The following is a 12749-nucleotide window of genomic DNA, read 5'->3' as shown; positions in this document are numbered from 1 at the left end:
AAAAAAAAAAAAAAAAAAAAAAAAAAAAAAAAAAAAAAAAAAAAAGTTTGATATGGAAATGAAAAGAATGTGCGTTTAGATTTGATGTCAGACACAGTTCTAATAGTGTTATGCTAATCCATCCTCTGAGGTCCTGAGCTAAGTTACCTGTGAAATGAATAATGGCAAATTATTTTCATCACTCAAAGTTTAAAAGTAAGCTCCATGTTTGCCAAAGGTTTCTCCTAAGTTCTTTATGACGCCACGTCACAGGTGAAAGGTTTCTGAAAATGCTTGAGGGAAGAAATATACAAGTAGAGACAGTAAAGTTAGAGAGAAGCTGGACAAGGTACCTGCAATTCAGATGTGACGTCTGCACAGGAACATGAGCTAAATGTGACACCGCTGTGCAACCCACATTCCTGCGAATGCTGAGTCAGCTCCATGGCTGCTGAAATGCCTCCTAAACTGTCCGCACTCACTCCCCCACATGCTGCTCTCAGACCCACGGAGGGAGGAAGCTCCTAGCCTTCTCCAGCTCAGGAATCCCCCACTTAGGAGCACATGCCTTTTATTTTCCTTTTAATACTACTCCCATCAAAAGGATAGAGCAAGGCTTTCACTTCCGAGGCTTATTTAACAGCTACTTACCCAGACACCATCCAAGACTGTGTGAACATAGCAATGGGCCAATAGACAAATATCTGTCCTTATAAAGCTGGAAATATGCTGTTTTGATTTATATGAAATTATAGTCCCCCCCCCTTTTTTTTTAATACTGTTGGTTTGGTAATAGGTGCTGAGCAGCAGGAGTTGTAATTCTCCTCAGTACTGTTTCTGGACCATCACAATTCATCATTCCTAAGAAAAATAACCCAACCAGCAGTTCCTGTCCTGGTTCTGCAAAGTGCTAGCTGTGTATTCAGGAAGTGATTGGCCTGTCTGGGGTATCGTTTTTAGGACCTCCCATTTTGTGTTCGCTCCACTTCTTACGGAAACCGTTTTGCTGTGATCTTTGAACCTTCAAGAAAGGAGAACCATCAGATCATTTAACTTTGTTATTTATTAGTAGTTTAGAGGTAGAGATGATAAGGCAGTATGATAGTTAATATTTAAATAGCATTTGCTATCTGACAAAATGTCTCTCAAGTGTTTCTGTATATGTATTATATGATATCAAATTAAGGCCTTAAGTGAATATACATACAGTATATATTTTAAGTACATATTTATATATGTGTCTATATTCACTTAAACTTGCAATGATTCTGCTTTTATAGACAAAGGCAATAAAACGAATACCCAAATGGATTTAATAGCTATTCAAGCTACCCAAATTATATAGCTTTTGAGCATTTATATTTGAGTTAGTTTATTCTAAACAGCAGCTTGATGGTGCCTCAGTCTACAAGCCTCACTTATTTGGATCTTGTTTGGACTGTTTTCCCTTTGACTGTTAGAGAGGCACAGACATCTGTATAAAAGGAAGACATTGTTTGCAAAAGATCTATGTTGCTTTTTTAATACATAGTACATAACAGTACATAACAAATTAATTAAATATCAGGACATATAACTGACAATCAGCATTTAAATATGATATCTTTATATTTAAGCAACACTCTATAAGAAAGTTCCTCCTATAAGCTAAAATTATCTGCAACATACAAATGTAAGAATAGTAGTTTAAGATGCAAGGTAGGTCATATCACAAGCTATGAATATACATAAAATTAATTGCTACTATACATTAAATGCTGACTTACAGCAAATATCATTTTAGGAACTAAACACCCCAAAAGTGAGAAAATGTTTAGGTACATTTGGTGGCACACAACTGTAATCCTAGTACTGAAGTTGCTGAGGCAGGAGGATTGCAAATTTGAGGTCCCCCTAGGGTACATACTGATATCCTGTCTTTAAAAAGCACCATTTTTTAAAAAGGAAAAAAAAAAAAAAACATTTATTCTGAGTTCTACTGAGAAAATACATTCTTAGTAGAAAAACATAAAAGTACAAGTGTGCTTAATATATAATGTCTGAATTTCCTTTTAGAAGTTCTTGAACTTTAAGTAAATTCTATTAATTTCTGTGAATCTAAAGAGGAATATAAGCTCTTGAATTTTCATGTTAACAGTGGATACAGAAGTCCAGATATCAAAGAAAAACCCCAATAAAGTTGCTAACATAGCACACTATTTCAAGTATTTCCATGATTCAGTGTACGTTATTATGTTGTTGTTTTTTTTTTTAATAATTGATAGTTCATATTGCAACCAAGCAAAGCACACAGTTTGGAACAATATGAATCATTTTGTTGTTTGAAAAACATGCTTAATTGGTTAATCCTATCTTCTAACAAAAATGTAATATATATTATATGTTATAAAACATATTATAAATGTTATTTATATATATTATATTACATATATACACACATATATATGTATATGTATTTGTATATATATATATATATATATATATATATAGAGAGAGAGAGAGAGAGAGAGAGTCTTTGTCAGTTTGGCAGACCTGGTTCTGTTTAAGAAGGATGGAGAAGGTGGACGGGTTTGGCTCCGCCTTCCATTTCAAAGGTTCAGAAGACACCTATATGTGCAAACGAAGGCTGCATTGATCACATACTCGATAGTGAGCCATGGGACTGAAGCAGCTGGCACTGTAATAAAGTCACTGTTTCTGTATATCAAGAGGCAGTTACAGCCCTTTACCTTTGTAATTAATTTAGAATACACTAACAGTGCTTATTGATGTAAGACCTTTATCTAAGGAAAGTAAAGGGAAAAAGACAACGTCCCTTCCCCTCCCTCCATCAAACTCATGAACACCTACTTTGTGGTGCCATGTGAGGTGGCAGTAAGGGATAGTTCTGCTGTGGTGCCAGGGCTATTTTTTTCTACTCACTGAGTTGGTAGCAGAGGAAGGAACAAAAGTAGCAATTGTGTGTGTGTCTACTGAACCCTATTCATTAGACTTGGCCTGGTTCTAATTTTCACAGTGCAGCAGCAAGCCCTCACACAGGCAGTCGATTCCAGTCACAAGCAACCCAGATTGCAAACTGCTCTGTGATGTGTGAAGAGAAAGCTTTCTGGTGAGAACACTTTCTCATACTGTAGGAAAGGCGTAAATATGAATAATATTTTTCTTAATTTTAAAATGATCTTTTCAAAATTACCAGGCAGGGAGGGTGGAGCAGGAAGGCCTGTCCTTGAGATAAGGAGAAGGCTAATTTTCTTCTTACCTCTAAACTTTCCTCATAAGGGAAAACTTATCAAGAAACAATTTTCCAAGCTGGAAATTAGTGTGAAATTTACTATGATTAACGAGATTTAAACTTTGAAAGAAACTACATCACTTAAAGCACTGGGCCTCTCACCCACAGCAGGAGTTTGCACTTCTGAGGGGTGATTCCTCAACTCAGCTTTTACTTACTATTCCACTTTTCATTTTGTCATAGAGACTAAATAGAAAAGAACACTATCACCAACAGAATCTCAAAGTCCAGGCTTTCCCAGGAAAGGAAATTAGCTTCCAAAACATTAGGAGTCAATAACTTGACATTCATCCTGTGGACTTGTTTTGTTTTGTTTTTTTAAGAAATTATTCTTCCTTCCTTGAAAATTTCCATGATGGAGGGCTTTCAGAGCTATTATGATTATTTCAGCAATAAGTGCACAGTGTAGCAGGTTAAATGCAAGGGCTCTACATGAGTTGCTGAGGACTCCACATAGTTAAGTCTAGGAAAAGATTTGAACCCTCTATTAGCCTACAGGACACCACCTGGGGAAATTCCCTGTTAACTTATCCAGATAGACTAGAAAAAGTTTGAGTGTACAGAAATATGGCTCAGTGGGTAGGAGTTCTTGCTACACAAACATAAGGACCTCCATTTGGATCCTGGCACCCAGGTACAATCCTGGGCATGGCCATGTACACCTGAAACCCTAGCCCCACAGAAGCTGACAAGCGGGTCACTGGGACTTGCTGGGCCACAAACCCAGCTTCAGATTCAGTGTTAAACCTTGTCTCAGGGGAATAAGTTGGGAGTAATAGTCCATACACTTGGTGCCCTTCACTGGCCCTTTCTCATCATGGTGATTTCTACAGGCAGCAATGCAATAGGAACAGAATAATAAGGGAACTAGCAGAACACAGTAGAGGAAAGGATGGCATTCAAGAGCTCTGGAGACCCAGATGTGTTATTTTTACAGATAAAATATTCCTCAAAGATAAGTGACAGTCAGAGTCTTTAAAACAAAATTTACATTCTTTAAAAATATGCTACATTCACAAAACACTGCATGTTTTGTTAGGTAACAAATAAACATTTTATTTTGTTACTATTGACCAGTAAACATTTTCTAATTTTTATAATAGTAAGGTTACAGGCCAAGTTTTAATAATATGGCAGTTGAAGTTTCTCCCCCAGTGTTCAGGTGAAGAAACCACAACTAGTTATAAGTCAAAGATCATAGGACTATAAATCTTGAGACCAGAAATTGTCTACCTTGCCTGCAGATACCATAATTTCAATCAGATCTTCTGGACACATGCCTGCCTACCATCTTTTTTATCACAGTCAATAACAGAGGTCATCAAATCTACTCAGACCTCCATTGTCAAACTATGTGGTCCCACACCACGACTTTGTTAAACAGAAAGTTCCTAGGAGGCCAGTCATGGTGGAATTCCTCAAATCCAAACACTCAGCCAGAGGAAGTAGGGGAGATATTGATTATTTCAATACTGGACAACAGTAATTAAAAATATTTTGAGAGGACAAAATGTAACTCCAATTTCATTATTTATGCTATGCACAAGAATCATTTTGTGCCTAATGGGGAAAAATAAATAGCTTAACTTCTTGTGTTCTTCCCTGTTTTTGCTTGAGAATTTCTTTCTCTAAGCACAAGGTTCAGTTGCTTCTCTGAGTTTATCTATGTCAGGAGGTATTTTTTAATTGATAATCTTATTAAGGACCCTTAAATTATCCCCTAAAGGATTACCTCTAAAATATGAGTTTAAAAATAAGATGATGTGCACCTGAGCTGCTGTGGCCAGCTGATGTGTTTGGCTGCATGATTTTTTCACAAAAGCTCATTTGACCATTTTTTTTTTCCTTCTTCTTGATGTCTCTAGATTATTGCTATTTATTAAAATGATGTTCTGGATTTTGGTAAGTTCTCTATAACACAAGTGAAAATAAAATCTTTTAATTTGTTAGATGTTTAATTACTGGGAATGGCAAGTGGTAAGTATTTTGTTTTCATTTATGATTCTAATTCATGTCTTATTATTTGAACTTTAATTACTACTGGCAGATTGTGTCAGGCCATCCAGAAGAGCAAAACCAAGAGAAAATAGAGGAAGAAGGCGTGTATGCATGGAGTTTTACATGTGTGATATTCTTAAATATCTTCTTAAATTATGAAACACTAAAAAATTAAAAGGAGAAAACACTAGACGATAGAACTTCTATGTTCATAGATTCATAGAATTGGTGTGTTAAAATGATCACAGTATCAAACGCAGTTTACATATTCAGTGACATCCACTTCAAAATGCTAATGATATTTTCCACAGAATTAGAAAAAGTAAATCCTAAAACTTATATGGAAATGCAAATGATCCTAAATAAAAAAACAATAATGGAGTTATCACATAATCCAGTTTTGAAATATACAACTAAGCTATAGTAACAGAAAAAGCACATTATTGGCATGAAAACACATGTAGACAAATGGAATAGAAGAAAGGATTCAGAAATCAACACATCTAGCTGTAGTCAAACTGATTCTTGCCAATGGTGTCAAACATAATTTAGAGGAAAGACAGCTTCTGTCCAAACAGTGCTGGGATGCCAGGTACAGAAGAATGAGACAGGATTCATACATATTTCTTTTATTTAATTTTATTTTTTATTATTAGTTACATTTTATTAACTCTGTATCCCAGCTCTATCTGCTCCCTCATTCTCTCCCAAGCCCTCCCTCCCTCCTTCCCTCCCTCCCTCCCTCTCTCCCTCATCTCCTCCCTGCCCCTTTCCAAGTCCACTGATAGGGAGGACCTCCTCCCCTTTAATCTGATCCTGTTTTATCAGGTATCTTCAGAACTGACTACAAAGTCCTTCTCTGTGGCCTAGCAGGACTGCTCCTCCCTTGGGGGGTAGGGAGGACAAAGAGCCAGTCATTGAGTTCCTGTTAGAAATAGTCCTTGTTCCCCTTACTATGGGAAACCAGTTGATTACTGAGCTTCCACGTCATACATATTTCTAATGCTGAGCAAAAATCTACTCAAAATAGGTCACATATTTTAATGTAAGACACAATACATTAAAACTACTAGAGAAAATCCCTCATGGTTTAATCATGTGTTAACGACCCTCAGTTCTAAGACCATAGCCTTGACCTTAGGATGAAGTCACAGAAATATGAGCATTAAAATCACAGCAAGAACAGACCGCTATGTGCTCAGTGTTGTCAAGTTCAGCTTAAAAAACAAAATAGCAGAATCTATGTATTTTAGGATCTTCAGAAAAGCAAGGTGCAGATAGGGATAGTTTGTTAATCGCTATTCCATTGTGACAAAACACTTGAGAAAGTAATTTACCAGGAGAAAATGTTTTTGTTTTTTTTTTCTCCTGGTCTCAGAGGCTTCCTGTCCACAGTCAGCTGGGTCCATTGCTCCAAGCCTTTGATGGGGAAATGGGATGCGGGGAAGGTAGCCAGGTGGAGGGAGGGAGCACTGGAGAAAACTCATCACCTCAGAGCAGCCAAAGTGTACAAAGAACACAAAGGAAGGATCCAAGGATGAGATATGCCTTTCAAAGCCATACTTGTGTAAGCTGCTTTCTCTCTTAATAGTCCATCAAACTGCAACATTAGAGCCCTCATATCCCAACCTCCTCTCAAAAGTCCATCAACTGGCAACGATCTTTAACACAGGAGCATTGCAGGGTACTTTATATCCAAACCATGGCAGGTGGGAGTGTGCTCCAGTTAAATACTTTGAGGAATAGGATCTGTATGAGTGGCAGCAGTAACGTTAAGTGACCTCCAGTAGAAAGGAAGAGACAAAAGACTGCCCTGCAGCTAATGCAGAGTTAAAGAAGCATTGACATAGTCCAAATGGGAATAACTGCCAACTTGCATTCCCGTGGGAAAGACTGCTCACCAACCAAGAGGCAGAAAATGCAAAGGGAAGAGAATATAAAGCCTTAGATTTAAAGCACAGCTAGGAACTACCAGCTTCGCTGGGAGCCCAGTGTTTGTCTTTCAAGCACGGTACTTGCCCCTACACTTAATTCTTCTGTTTGCCTGAAGAGACAGAACCTGTTATTCCCATTTTTATATGTGTCAAGCTGGGACCCAAGAGGGTAATTGTGAAAAGGTCACAGTGGCAGAGCCAGGACTTGTACTTGGGCAGTCAGGGCTGCAAGCTGCATTTTCTAAATGCCACCTTTACAGATAGAGGGGAAGGAAAGTTCACAGGAACCTAGGAAACACAGAGAGAAGGACCTGAGACTAGCACTGTCTTGACTCTGCTTGCTGCCCCATTCATACCCCAATACAGAAACCAGTGACACATTTGAATTCATACCTATTCGAAGAATTTAAAGATTTACACAATAACTAACTTCCGGTTTTTCTTTAATTATTTACTCAGAAAAGATTTTTGAGTGCCTACTGTGAAACAGCTATGGGAGTGTTCTTGGTGGAAAAAATAGCAAGTCTGAGATATATTCTACTACTGAGTGTTGTATTGGTTACTTTGCACATCTGTCATGAAAATGCCAAACATTAAGACAGGGAAAGTGTATTTAGGCTAATAATTTTTCAAGATTAGCTCAGTCTGTGGTGGCTTGACCATAAGCTCTTGTGTTCTCTTGTAGTCTTGACAACAGGGACATATGAGAGATATCACGGAGGACAAGAAGTAAAGAAGGGGCCACTGACAACCTAGACTCCCGGACCTACCCCAGTAACTGTTTCTTCTGCCTTTTAAAATTCTGCAACTCTCTCAGAGTGGCACTACCATCTGGGAAACAAGCCCCAGCCCATGATACTGGGGAGAAAACCTCATACTCGAATAACAGTACTTTACAACATTTGTTATCGGAGGCGATCACAACAAAATACCATGGACTGGCTAGTTTAAACAAAAGAAAATAAATTTTCTCTAAGTCTTATAGGCTACAAGCTCCAGACTGAAGGATGAGAGGACCCTTTTCCTGGCTTGCTAATCTCCTCCCTAGCTCATTCCAAAATTCAAGGAGATTAAGCTCTACCACATCTCATAACAACACTAATCCAACGATATCACATCATCTCTCTCATGATCTCACTTAACTCTAATATTTCTGTGAAGATCCTACCTCCACCTACAGGGACCCTGAGGGTTAGAGCTCACAATTTGGTGCATTTAGTCTATAATACTTACGCTCTTCCAACACAAGCACCCTACACAGTGATAATGCTCATTATGATTACTGTTGCTACCCACAGATTGCCGATGACAGCATGGAGACTTTAGGCACCACACAGAGAGGAAGGGACAGAGAGACGAGGAAACACAATCCATTCTAGCATATGTACAGGCACTGTTACCTGCCTCTCAGAAAGTCCGAGACTGTGGCATTAGGTAGGAAAGAACAGTGTCCCTGAAGAAAAAGAATCATCCCTTTCTCTTTCGTCTGTCCTTTCACCTTTTTTAAATCTAGTTGTCACTAGTTTTTCAATCCTCTCCAGAAATGAGTTCTACTCTGTTCATGTCTAACTTCAAACCTTTTTCCACAGATTCTAATTACTCTCTTGCTATGTTTATTGTTTTTTCTTAGTGTATTCTGTTACTCAGGAAATTATCTCTCAAGGAAATGTGATCAGAGTTTCTGTCTCTTAGCCCTTGTGGAGCTGAGTCTGGCTTTGGAGGGTACTATAGTCAGAGCTACTCCAGATAAGGGCTTAAAATATTTTGCCAGTGGTATTCAAGAGCACAAAATCAATTTCCAATATATTATAAATGTGGTTACTACATTCCCATTCAATTTATAGGCTATTTATTCCCATTTCAGAAACATCAATATCTAACAGTATGTCTACATGGTCTATAAAATAATCCAAATATTCTTAGCTGTCTGAGGGTTTACAATGGGAAGTGTAAAATGGATACCATGGTCTTTGGATCACTTGGCCAAGACTTTTAAGTCTTTATTTATTTATTTATTTATTTATTTATTTATTTATTTATTTATTTATTTTAATGTGTCTGTCAATCTGTCTGTCTTTCTGCCTGCCCGCCTGCCTGTCTGTCTGTTTATAGAGGCATATTCTTGCCACAGTGCACCAATCAGCAATGCCCAGGAGTCAGTTCTCTCCTGCCACATTGTTGGATTGGATCAGACTCACGCTGTAAGACCTGTCCTCAAGTGTCACTACCAGCCATGCACCTCACAGGCCCTGGAAGACATTGTCAAATTCACAATATCTTACATTACCTTGGAAGTTATATATAATTCAGGCATCTAAACGATTAGATACCACTGTTTGGGGTGTATGAGTTCCTTTCCCTCCTCCAACCATAGAGAAACCGATTCCTCAGGTTATACTTTGCCTGAAAAACATTACCCCCCAAACACTAAATAATCATCTGAGGGTATGTTTTCCACTGAAGCAGCTAGGGATATTTGAAGAGGATAAAATTAGATATTTTTTAAATTTTGTCATATAAATTATATCTTCGGACATTATGGGTATCTTCAATGCAAGGAATTTGTTAGATCAACTAGTAGTTTCAAAATTGTTTAAGGAAGTAAGTAAAAATTTCTAGGAATGGTAAAGGTCTGTATTGGAAAATTCATTATTCAAAATTACCTTTCTAAAACAACTGAGTTTGTTTTCCATGCCAAGCATTACCTGGATAGGCCTGTATGATTTGATTCTAACAGCTCCACAAATGCTCATGGCCTGGACCCCAGGGAAGCAGCACTTAGAGGTAGGGTTTGGAAGGTAATTTATTCAGGCAGCCTCTAAATCATTAGTATACGAGACCATTGATGCATTGATAATGTGATGGTCTAATTCAAAAGTAGTAGAAGTTTTGGACAGTTGGAAGGAAGTAGGTAAACAGAAGTGTTTCCTGGAAGGGGACATTCTATCATCAGCTCCTTCTTCATTCTCTGTTTTCAGGTAACCAAGTGGTGACCAACTTTATTCCCCTGCATCCTTGCGAAGTCTATTCTGACTTGGCCATGCACCCAAAGAATGGAATCAGCCAAGTGTAGACTGAAACTATTGAAAACGTGAGCTAAAATGATCTTTCCACTTTAAGTTGGTTTTCTTCAGTATTTGTCAAATGACAGAAAGGTAACTAAGTGAATAAAAAAAAAAGTAAGAAGAAATAAAAATAAAAGGAAAGGACTGTTCCTAGGTATAGTGGAAGAGAAAGTTTATTGTAGATATGTGGGAGAGCAAAGCCAGAGGCAGGGACTTCTAAGAGAGTTCAGAGTGGATATGGCCAGACTGAGCAGTCCCACCTGGGGAGAAGGGAAGGGGAGGAGTGAGGGGGGATGGTGAACGGGGTGCAATAGCCAGGAGGCCCAAAGACACAGAGGGTGAAGGTAACCAAAATGGTTGGGTCATATAGGGAAGAGCCTCCCAGCTCCCTGGCTGGAGAGTTCAGGGAAGAGGTTGGGGTAGGCCAGCCAGGAGGGCCTGGTAACAGCAAGTGGCTGGGAGAGCTAGGTGGCCAAGTCCACTTTGATATGTTAAGTAGACACCTTAGCCATTTGTCCCAGATTTGAAACCTAACAATAGGCTCATTCACCATACTAGATGAACACTGGTAAAAAACCCAAAAGTCAGTTTCATTCCAGTCTTGGGCATAGAAGCTACTGCAATGAGAGATGCTCTATGTCTGAACCATTCAATAACCACTAACCTCATATGGCTCATGGACATATGCCCTGTAGCTCCTGCTCTTGGCAAGCTAAATCCTAACACAGATTAATTTAGCTCATTTAAAATGAAATAGTCCGAGTGGGGTCCCTAGTAAGGGGAGTAGGGACTTTCCCTGGCATGAACTCAGCAGCAGGCTCTCTGATCACCTCCCCCTGGGGGATGCAGCTTTGCCAGGGCACAGAGGAAGACAATGCAAGCAGTCCTAATGAGACCTGATAGGCTAGGGTCAAATAGAAAGGAAAGAGGACCTCTCCTATCAGTGGACCAGGAGAGGGGCATAAGGGAAGAAGAGGGAGGGAGTGTGGAATTGGGAGCAGACAAGGGAGGGGGCCATAGCTGGGATACAAACTGAATAAATTGTAATAAATGATAATAATAAAAAAATGGGAAAAATTGTAAAATTTTACATATAAAAAATCAAAATAAAATAAAATGAAATAGTCCAGTGTCTACTAATCTACACAGCTATGTAGCTCACGTGTTCACTTTCTGGGGCCACAAACTATGTGCTTTAAAAAGCATATGTTTGCCATCTCATGGTTCAAGAGGCTAGCGGTATGGGATCAACTTTTAATTAGTTTCATGTCCTCCGGGGCCAAGAAGGCACAGTCTTTCTTTGATTTTGCTAGCTTCTGTTATTACCCAGCAGGCTTTGATCGTCTTCAGTTTGTAGAGCTGCCATTGCCCTGCCTTGCACAGCCACCTTCTCTTTCCTTTGTGTGTTTCCCTATCTCGGTGCTCATTTTATTCCCACCCCAAGACACCAGTATGACAAAATCCTACTCCTCAAATGAATAGCATTAGGGGATGAGTTGGGGAAGCTTTCCTTGGCCCATTCCTGGAAAAAGCAGCTGGGTAAAAGATATTTTAATTAGCACTGAAATCCTAATGTTATCACACCAATTTAGAGATTAATTGAGAGGCACAAAGTAACTATTGGGAAATGCAAATTAGATGACTTTAAACAAAAGCAGATCTGGGCAAGAGAAAATAAGTGGACTTAAAAATTGGTCATAGCAAGTTCCAGAACCTGGGGTCAGTAGGAAAATTAGCTGCACTCCTGAGCAGGGTACACGGGCTGTCTCTTCCCCACCCTCTGCCCCCTCCCTCATGCTGGAGGCCACCTTTCAAAGTACGTATTTTTAGCGAAAAAGGTAATACACCACTCCTAATTGGCAGCTTTCAGGAAAGCACTGTGAGCAAGGCTGGGTTAAGAACCCTCCTAGGTGAACACAAAAGCTCAGAGTAAAGATCTAAGCTTAATGGTCAAAAATTCTTCAGTGAATTATTAGTTTTCTGTCTGAGGATGCTCTGGCTTCCAGGGCTGCAGTTTTCAGCCTACGTCGGCATGTCAAGGATGGGTTCCGGCCTGCATCCACACACCAAACAAGTCTTGGAAAATCCATCTAGCCATAGGCTACAGAAGTCCAACCAGGCAGGAAGGGAGGCGTTAGTCGTAGGACTATCTCCTACTGGATGAATGTGTATAGCTCCACAGAAACACTGTGTTTCTCTTATCTGTGAAGTCAAAGATAAAGGACATACTTATTTAAATAAAAATGCTAGCACACGAAAACATGCCAGTATATTACCTACTTATTGAAAGTATGTGCTTATCATTGGTAACTCTTTCTTGTATTAGTTTTGGGTTCCTCTCATCACTTTGCACCAGTTAGCAAGTGTTTCATACAACTGAGCGCTTGTCTTTTTTTTTTTCACAGACTAACGTATTGTAAAATACTTTGATTAAAGTTTTCACGTCTGAAATGTCCTGCCTGGCACAATGGCACACACCTG

This window comes from Psammomys obesus, unplaced genomic scaffold (genome assembly GCF_907164565.1).
Source record: "Psammomys obesus unplaced genomic scaffold, mPsaObe1.curated_primary_1811, whole genome shotgun sequence".
Taxonomy (NCBI): Eukaryota; Metazoa; Chordata; class Mammalia; order Rodentia; family Muridae; genus Psammomys; species Psammomys obesus.
The sequence above is the reverse complement of the archived record's forward strand: the minus strand, read 5'-3'. Positions refer to the sequence as shown.